Source organism: Aquarana catesbeiana, linkage group LG09, assembly GCF_042186555.1.
Source record: "Aquarana catesbeiana isolate 2022-GZ linkage group LG09, ASM4218655v1, whole genome shotgun sequence".
Taxonomy (NCBI): domain Eukaryota; kingdom Metazoa; phylum Chordata; class Amphibia; order Anura; family Ranidae; genus Aquarana; species Aquarana catesbeiana.
Genome location: NC_133332.1, coordinates 295,941,242 through 295,951,320, shown reverse-complemented (window position 1 = coordinate 295,951,320; position 10,079 = coordinate 295,941,242). Strand labels below are relative to the sequence as shown.

Sequence of the window (10,079 nt, the reverse complement as noted above, 5' to 3'; positions counted from 1 at the left end):
TAAAGATTGCTGTTCACAAGCACAAATCATCCAACTTGAAGGAGCTGGAGCAGTTTTGCAAGGAGGAATGGGCAAAAATCCCAGTGGTAAGATGTGGCAAACTCAGAGACTTATCCAAAGGGACTTGGAGCTGTGATAGCCGCAAAAGGTGGCTCTACAAAGTATTGACTTTAGGGCGGTGAATAGTTATGCACATTGACTTTTTTGTTATTTTGTCCTATTTGTTGTTTGCTTCACAATAAAAAACATCTTCAAATTTGTGGATATGTTCTGTAAATTGAAGCAAATCCTCAAACAAACCATGTTAATTCCAGATTGTGAGGCAACAAAACATGAAAAATGCCAAGGGGGGTGAATACTTTTGCATGGCACTTAAATCCCCTTTCTTCCCCTTTCTGATACTCGGTTTGAACTTCAGCAAGTCTTCTTTACCATGTCTAGATGCCTAAATGCATTGAGTTGCTGCAATGTAATTGGCTGATTAGCAATTTGTTTTATCAAGCAATTGAACAGGTGTACCTAGTAGTGGCCAGTGAGTGTGTATGAGTCAGGTGTGTAATAAGAGGCGTCCATCAAAGTTTATCCATCATCACACTAGGTCCTGACAAATCCACCCACTGTTGAGGTCACTCCTTGGGCATGGTCAGGAATGCATTTCAGGGAGGTAATCTCCTTCCTCGGCCTCATCCTCAGGTGAAAGAGGAATTTGCCTCCCCTGCTCTGCGTGATAGTGGGGATAACTTTTCATGTGCTGCGATACAAAGTATCATGGCCATGGCATATGCACACCACATCTGCAGCAGATTAAGGGACAGCAGTTGGGGGGGGGGGGGGGGGGCTGCATTAAAAGTGTGGCCAAGTGCATGTGTAAAGAAGGGTTTTTTCTACTCCAAAAGTAACACACCCATTGAAAATGGCATTGGGGAGTTGTAATATTATCAATTGACAGATTGACTTTACTTGCTGTCAGAAGTTGTTCTCTAAAGGGTTGGCTCCCAAAAACTGAAATGTCAATTTTTGGTAGATGCTGGAGAGTTAAACCTCTTGGTGAGATCTCAGTGAGTTCCCATGTGCAGCTATCACAGAGTGGCTCCCATTCACCAGGATGGATTTTTAATTGATTTTATATAACAGTAAATGCAAAATATGAAGCATAAACACCCAAAGTTGCTCATACACACTCTGCAATCCTAGGTGCAGTCAGAAACCATAGGCTCAATTCGCTAAACTAAAATGATTCTTATTTGCTTTAATGATCTTTATTTTCATCAATGGAAGATAAAAATAACAGTCACCGGGCTAAAAGTAATGATCGTCATGGGAAATAATGCAAGCCTTATTGCTTAGTAAATAGAACCTGAACTAGATTCCGCAAGAAATATAAGAAGCTGGTGGATGAGTGATTCTACTGGGCTCCATATGCAACTGAAATATGATTTTTTGGGTGTGCTGTCTGAGTCGCATGTTCATTTTGTAAATGTGAGATGCATAGTAGTTATTATCGTAAACATTCCACAGCATGATGCACTAATTTGCAAACGCTCATCCATGCAGAGAGTTTTCTCTTTGATGCTGAGAAAATGCTGAGAAAACACATAGGCTGCCAATGCCGAACTCTGCTTTTAAAAATGTTTTCTGCCAGCTATTACTGTACCCACTCAGGGTGCACACTCACTGGGGATGCTGGGGGACCATCCACAGCACCCTTAGCTAGTTTGTGACCGCTGCTTTCGGGGCAGTGGGAGATAAGGGTGAGAGAAGTCTCCTTCTCTGCTCCGCTCATATGACAGAGCAGAGAACAGGACTTACTTTCACTCTGAGCTCCCACTGGTCAACTGGTAGGTTTGGGAAGGGGACAGGGGTTAATCTGTACCTATTGGGGTTCTGCACCAAGTGGGGAAGGATAGAGGGTGCATGTACTGAGATATTCTATATTGTGGAGGAAGGGGATGTTCTCTGTGTAGCCCTACCCCGCAAGGGCTGCTGTTTTTACATCCCAGGCACTCCCACTAGTGCAATGGCAGCCAAGTACACAACAGCATCCATTCCTCTGTCTCAATGAATAGTTTGGGGTTGCTTTTTTTTGTATTTTTTGGGGAGTAGCTTGGATAGAATACTGAACAGTTATTAATGGACACCTTCCTCTCTGAGGCTACTTCTTAAAACAGTTCCCTCAATCCGATTTTCAGGGAAATGGACAGCACTGAAGTACCATTGACAATGCCCCAGGCCAGGCCTAAGCCTAATCAAAAATGCACCAAGAGGTTAAGAGCAGAACAAGTACCCAGGTTATGCTGTCACATCTGTACTTACAAGTCCTTAATGTAACGTTACCCCTGTAGGAGCCGCTTGAATACTCTCTTGCTTTATCTCTTCAGCCAGGCATGCAGTATTTTCCACAGCCAGGCACACACCAAAGCTCGCTTCTTGAATAATCAATCTAGGGGTTTTGGTTGTTTTTGATGTTTTCTTTAAGAACTTGGATAGGGACGGGTAGATAGTGGGATACTCCGGATTCAACTAATTTTACAAGGAGGAAAACTGCTTCTACTTGACTGTCGAATTTATATTTGCAGCAACATGCATTCTTGAGCAATTCCTGTGAGAAGATTAGACTATTGCTCCTCAGGACACTAGCTAGTATCCCCTTTCTGCCATACCCAGTAGCTGACTTACCTAGCACAGAGGGGTAGCCTACTCTGTGTTGGGGAAGCTGGTCAGCGTTGAGAGGGAAAACTTTTCTGGGGGTCTGTATTAAAAGGTTGGGTTGGAAGGGGTGCTGTGCGAGATAAGGACTTGGGGGGGGGGAGGGGGGGGGTGATTTGTACTGGGAAGAGGAGTTAATTTTGGTTGTACTCTGTAAAGTGTCCTGTGCATGATACAATCCTGTCTCTTGCACTATAGTATACACTTAGGAAAATTTATCAAAACCGGAGAAGGAATTTTGAGCAGGTGTGAATGGCAACCAATCAGCTTCTGGCTTTAATTTTCAAAGCTTAACTGAACAAGCTGAAGAAACTGGTTGGCAAGCACAGCTTCTCCAAATTCTGTCTGCACCAGTTTTGATAAATTCCCCTCCCTACGTTTTACATTTTATTCTCCTGACTCCTGCATAAGCTGAGGTTTACACAGATCCAAGTGAATGCCCTTTGCAGGCAGGGACTGCGGGCCCCTTTAGTAGTGTAGCAAAAAGAGGGGTCTTTGGTGCTAGCTGTCCTATTCCTGTGGCTACTGATCCCAGTACCACCTCTTCAGGCACTGCCAGCCCACCTGGCTGCAGCTGCCCCTTTCATTAGCCCTCCTGGCTACTTTTCCACAGTCCTTCCAGACTGACTCTGCATTAGCCCCAGTTTACACAGGGGCGACTTGTCAGTCGACCTAGTCGCCTGACAAGTAGCGTCCCGTTCTGTGTAATGGAACCATTCTAATCGGAGCGACGCAAGTCACTCCGACTTAGAAAAAGGTTCCTGTACGACTTTGGGGGCGACTTGCATTGACTTCTATACAGAAGTCGTTTTGCACGTCGCTGCTGAGTCGTGTCCTGGATCGCCTGAGGCAGTCGCGCTGTAAGTCGTGCTGTCTCAGTGTGAACCAACCCTTAGGGTTGCCACCTTTTTCTTCAAGTCAAACCCGAACACTTTAGCGACGCACAGATTTTTTTTATAGTATAAACTATACATATATTTTACAATTAAGTAACATTTCTAATCATATGAAGTTAATCACAAGAGTCCCCCTTTTACATCTGAATCCACTTGCAGAGTTATCTTGCACTGTCAGGGGGGACGCTCTGGGAACCCTGATTTAAGGGGAAACACTGAGAACTCTAAAGCATGGAGAGGACTCTGATGTAAGGGGGAACACTGTGGCTTCTGGTGTAAAGGGAAACTCTGATGTAAGGGGTGCTCTGAGAACCCTGATTTTCTTTAGTGTACTCACTCAGAGGCAGGAAAGAGAAGGGGGAGACTTCAGTCACAGACAGGGATGGATGGTGAGCTCACTCACCCCTTGGCAGTCAACACCTCTCATCTAGATGTATCTGAGTCTGCTGGACTTCAAATATCCGGCCCCCACTTTCCCAGTGTCGGGGATTTGAATGTGGTCAGACACGGGGGGTAGGGGCAGGAGGAAGAGGTGCAGATTGAGCCCTTTATCCTCTCCCGTGTGTGTGTGTTTGGGGGGGGGGGTGGGTTTGTTGTTAGTGGTAGCTTTGGGCAGTGTGAAAGAGAGTGTAACAGACTAACAGACACTCTCCGCTTAGACACCTGCAGCCAGCAACCCTGCTGGGAAGCCATAGCCCAGTCTGAATAATGTGTCCGGGTTTCAGGCAGTTTGAAACCCAGACACACGATTCCAATACCGAACTGTCTGGGTTTTCCAAACCCGAATCCTGGACAGGTGGCAACCCTACTCTGCATCCACCCCAGGCTGCTTGCACTGAATCCTTTTAGGCATGCCTCTCAGTCCTTTGGCTGCAACACTCAATAGCCCTCATAGCTGTCTTCCTCCCTGTAGATTTGACTGGCAGTGTCCTCCTGCTGTACTCTCCTTGCTCCCATGCCTCCTGGGCAAGATCCCTGTGTGTTATGAAGAGGGGACCCTTCCGCACCCAAGCCCAGGTCTGAGTTTACCCCCCCAAACTGCGGAGCTACTCTCAAAGGCCTCCGAGAGCCTAACACTCCATCTTCCACCTGAACTCCACGCTGCAGCTGGGCTGACCCTGAGTATTTGGGGGGGCTTGCCCCCTGCCAACCCATCTGTTGGGGAATGGTCAGGGCTCTCAGAATACTCCAGCCTGCTCCTCCTAGACTCCTCCCAAATGCTTCTGGAATCTTCTCCAAGTTTCCAGAAAGCAGGTAAGAGTCACCAGAGATGCTGCTACTGAGTCATCTAGCACTCCCTGAGTCACTCAAAATCCTGACCCACAAAAAACACACAGGCCTGAATTTACCTACACTAACAAAAATCCTAACGTTAGCACTCTAGCCACGCTAGGGGGTGCTACATACGTATCTGTTACACTCTTGCTTGTGGCTCTGTGAAAAAAAGCATATTTTGTGGGTAAATGACTGTGGCATGTGTGTGCTGACTATAGGATTTTTTTAAATTATGCCTTTTTAATCCTCTCCCATTGAGGTATGAGTGTTCAGGTCCACAATAGCTTCCATATTTGATTCATATTCTATACATTTTTTTGTAAACACCCCTGGTTATATGTATTAATAACCTTTTTTACCTGTAGGTACTACTATATGCATATACATAGGTGCTATTTACTCGCTAAAGGATTCGTATTTCTGTCCATCTGGTCCTGAGATTTACACAGCTCTGCTGCAAAGCCTTGTCTGGCAAGGTAAGAGACCAGATTTTTCACTGCTGCAGTTCAGTAACAATTACAGGTCTGGTCTGTCCTCTAGCCTGTAACTGGTCAATCAAAGGCGTAGTAGCATACTGAAGGACTCACCTCTTTTCCTATCAGCCTTGCTGGCATATGATTATTATTATTATACAGGATTTATATAGCGCCAACAGTTTACGCAGCGCTTTACAACATTAGGGCAGACAGTACAAGTACAATACAATTCAATACAGGAGGAATCAGAGGGCCCTGCTCGTTAGAGCTTACAGTGATCACTGCATCACAATTCATTGGTTCCTTAGGCTGCTTCTCCCTCTCTCATTCTGGAAAACCAACGACACCCCGTGCGGGAGACGGACGGGAAGGCAGCGATTCCCCCCCCCCCCCACAATGGGAGATGGACGGGAAGGCGGCGATTTTCAACACCCCCCACCCCCTGCGGGAGACAGATGGGGGGAAGGCAGCGATTACCCCCACCCACCCCTGCAGGGTACTGACGGGAAGGCGGCGATCACCCCCACTCCCCTGCGGGGGACTGATGGGAGATGGGAATGCGGCAATCAGAGGCCTTCTTACCTTGGTAGGGAGATGGTAGGGCTGCTGCTTCTCGCTCCGGGGCCGTTGCTTCTCCTCACGGCCGAACAGAAAGTGGGTCCTAAGACACAATTGGCCAGGAGGAGAATCTGGAAGACAATAGCAATTATATATATTCGCTATTGTCACACACCTGGATGTCTCAGGGTGTAGTGCTCTGTGCCCCAAGCTCACCCATTTTTTAAGCCAATTAGAGCTGCAGGCTCTAATCATGTGCTTCTAGAAAAAAAAACCCAAGTCCATGCGTCCAGTGCCCTGCATGTAGATTATAGGCCGGGCGCATGGACTAAGGGGGTGGTGCCCCTGCTCCCTGTATTGAAGGGTCGCCACTGCTCAGTTTAAAATGGCATTGCATTTTCTCAATGAATAAAAAGTGTTTGATTGGATGAGGAAACGAGGCAGGGAGATGTCATACTCCCCATCTCCCCCCAATCAGAAAATGGTTTGCATTTATTAAGAAAATTCTCTGAATGGCACCTGTGCCCAGTGGATGACCTCCTGACTTGCAGCATTTAATGAGACTATTGGGGCCACAGATAATCAGCATTTTCGTTAGAGGTCAGCATTGGCATCCTTTGTATGTCTCTCCATACAGGTTTCCTTTAAACTTCTTATAAATTGCATCTGCATTCACTTCAAAACCTATCACTGGTATAAATGTTTTTCCTAGATCCATAGATGAAATCCATGCATTAGCTGCCGTCCTGCTGTAGATTAAGCAGACTTAATGTGAAAATTCTGTTGCTCCACGGGGGGCTGCCTAGAACGGATCTGTCCCAGGGGTACCTGGGCCTCGCCCTCCTGCGGACAGTTTGGAATTCGAGGGTAGTATGCATACAGCAAGCAGTGAAATGCTGTCAATTCTATGAGTGGGTGTAGCACTGAACAGGTATGTCTGATTATTGTACCCTTCAGCTGCTGGGAAAATCGCCTTTATGTGTATGTGTGTGATTGCTTGTTTGTTACCCCCGGGGGCTTCTTGCTGTGTTCTTTCAAGAATACACAAAGCTTGCTCTGCGTTTCTGTACTGCTGCCAAGGGATAGGGGAACACAGATAACCTTAATCTATAATGTAATCATGCCTTCCCTCCAGCCCCCATGGCTACTGCCTCCTGTCTTATTTTCTACTTATTTTTCTCTTTCAGCTCCTCTTTCAGCATCTCCCCCTCCACCTCCCTTGTTTTCTTCATCACCTTCTTAGTCTTCATTGCTCTCCTTCCCAACCCACCTTCTTCTTTCTAGCTGCCCATTCCTTTCATCTGTCTTTAAAAAAAAAAGACGTATGTCCGTCAAGTTCGACCTAAAAGAAAAAAAAAGGCAGATATGGCAGCTGATCTAAGAGAATGCAAAAAAATTTTTTAACTGCCGTCCAATTTGCTTTAGAAGATAAGTGAGCTAAAACAATTGAGCAGCCTTCAGGCAAAATAATGTTTTTTTTTATGCCTTTTTAAAACGTAAATCAGGGCTAGATCAAGAAGAAAAAAAAGTCTAGGCACATTTCCCAGTGTATTATCGCTTTAAAAATGCTACACGTACAAAAAAATACCTGTTGTTCTGTAAGCAATCCAGGGAGCTCCTACCTTTGTCCAAACTCCTGTTTGGACCAACAACACAGCACCTTTGCTGCACTGAAATGTCAAGCGGTGTTGTCAACTTTGCCTGCTGGACAGAACCCTACCTATCACTCACTCCTCCATGTTCAGCTCCACATGCATACAATCAGTGCCAGGACAAGGTCATCAAGAGCCCAGAGCGAACATGCCAAACTGCACCCCCCCCCCCCCCCAACATGTATGAGCATTATGGGTCAGCAAAAATCCTCCAAGTGCTCAAAACTGAGCACTAATCTGAATGATTACCTCCCAAGCATAGATTCCCACTCCTCCCAGTACAAATCTGCCCCCCCCCCAAAAAAAAATCACCCCTCCTCGCACAAATCCTCTACCGCAAAAATTTCCCCTTCAAGTACACATCCTCTCCCCCCATTCCAAATCCCACCCAATCCCCCCTCCTAGCACGAATCCCCCCCCCCAAAAAAATCCCCTCCTATCACAATTATCCCCCTTCTACCATATCACCTCTTCAAGCACAAAACTGGGGGGAAACCGATATTGTTTTATCAGGGCTGATACGATACAGATTTTTCAGCTGCTTTCAGACCGATAGCCGATATCAGGTGCCGAAATTCTGTAGATTTAAACTTTTTATTCTTACACTGTCCTTTTAAATTTTTTATTTTTTTCTGTTATTGCTGTCAAAATGAACGCAAACCTCCCTTGTGACAGTAATAGGCAGTACAGGTCCTCTTGTATGATCTGGGGTCTATAAGGCCCCAAACCCCTCCACAGCACTTAAAAGGATAAAAGTATAAAACGTCAGGATCGGCATTTTAGAATACTTTCTATTTTTTCAAACTGGTGCCTTTAGAATGCCAGTAATCCGGAAGTGATGTCATGACATCTGAGAAAGCAGATCGGCTTTGTTCAGGTCTTCGGCCAGGTGCGGGCCTCCCAGTGGAATGGGTGACCGGGGCGGAGCTGCGGAAGGTGGCGGGAGGGGGGTTGTCCCCTCTCGCTGCTTGTAATAACAGCCGAGCGGCTGCTTAGCCACACCGGTTGTTAGTACAAGAAACCCGACCGTCCGCTCTAAAGAACGATACCTGGGTGATACCTGCAGCTGCATGAACCCCTTGAAGCAATATCGGTAACATCGGTAAGTTTGTGACCGACACTGATGCTTCAAAAAAAATGAATATCGGTCGACCCCTACACAAAACCCCCCAATCCCCCCTCCTAGCACAAATCCTCATCTCTCTCCTGTTACAGATCCCCCTAAATCATCACTTCTAGCACTCACACCCAAATTTAACCTTCCTAGAACAGTTCTTAACCCCTGCCACCCCACAAATTTCCCCTTCCAACACAAATCCCCCCCCCAATCTCCTCACAGTGCCCTCCCACCTCACATGATACCACAGTGCCCAGGGCAGCCGCCCTTCCTGCCCACCCCTTGTCCCGGCCCTGCATACAGTGGTTTCTTCCCCAAAAAGCAATGCTGTTGTTTCAACTCCCAAAAACCTGCCCACGCGCTGGGCCACAAAAAAAACTAAGAATGGCGGCTAATGCGATTTGTCTCAAGTAAATATTGTGGCACATCGGTAGCCAAATAAACTATGATGTTGCAGCACATATAGTTTTTTTGGCATATACAGTAATAGAAGGTGTAACTGTCTTCCGCCATCATCCTCTTGGCGAACTACTGCCCTTCTCTATTGCACCAAACACTGACAAACTCATTTTTCTGTATTGCTATTTATTTGGTGCAGATTTTGAAACTTTTTGTGTGAAAAGTCTCACTCTGTATTTTTTATTTTTTTTACGCTTAGTCACAGCTTTCATTTTAAACCCTTTAAACTGAATTGTTATTTGGAAAATCAACAAGAGCAGGTTTCTCTCCTGACATTAGTTCACTTGGACCACTGTTTGTAGGGTAAAGGGTCTTGGGAGGTGTAGTTTGTGGGCGTACCTACCTTAATAAGAACTGAGTTCCCAGCAGCTGCCACTGCAAGAGTTTTACAAGCCTGCTGATGACAGTCATAATGCTAGGAGGGGGCTTTGGGAGTAATTGTGGGCAATGTCCAGACATACAGGTTAATGTCCAGGACAGAAATATAGAAACTACATTTGCTTATTTGTGTTTGCATTCCCCAGGAGTGTCATGTTCTCACTACTTAGTGGGCCACTGCTATAGAACAAGCCTTTTACTGTTTTACATGTTACTGTGAGTTCCTCTGAACAGCGACTTGTCCCATGTCACTACGCACTGTAAATTGTATTTTTGCATTAGAAGTGACGTGCTGAGCCTATGCCCACTCCGCCAGTCTAGCGTACCTCTATTACCTCTCTCCCAGTAACAGAATGGGGTCTCTCCGAGCACCTAGCATGGACCTCATGTACCCTTTCACTTAACTCTTTCCTTACCTTACCCCCTTGACCAGGCCATAGATCTCAGTAACGTGGGTTCAGGTCCGGTTGCTATTGGATACCGATTGCTAGGGAAGGGAGCCAGCCAACGACCCCCTTGCTACCAGTACCAGGTACCAAGCCTAATGACTGCTTGCTTTGTA

At 46.2% G+C, this 10,079-nt stretch overlaps 1 long non-coding RNA gene across 2 annotated transcripts in view; it reads left to right on the top strand.

Annotated features, from left to right (window-relative positions):
• Positions 1–10,079, top strand: part of LOC141108653 (uncharacterized) — a 385,958-nt gene that overhangs the window by 244,698 nt on the left and 131,181 nt on the right. The window lies entirely within an intron of this gene.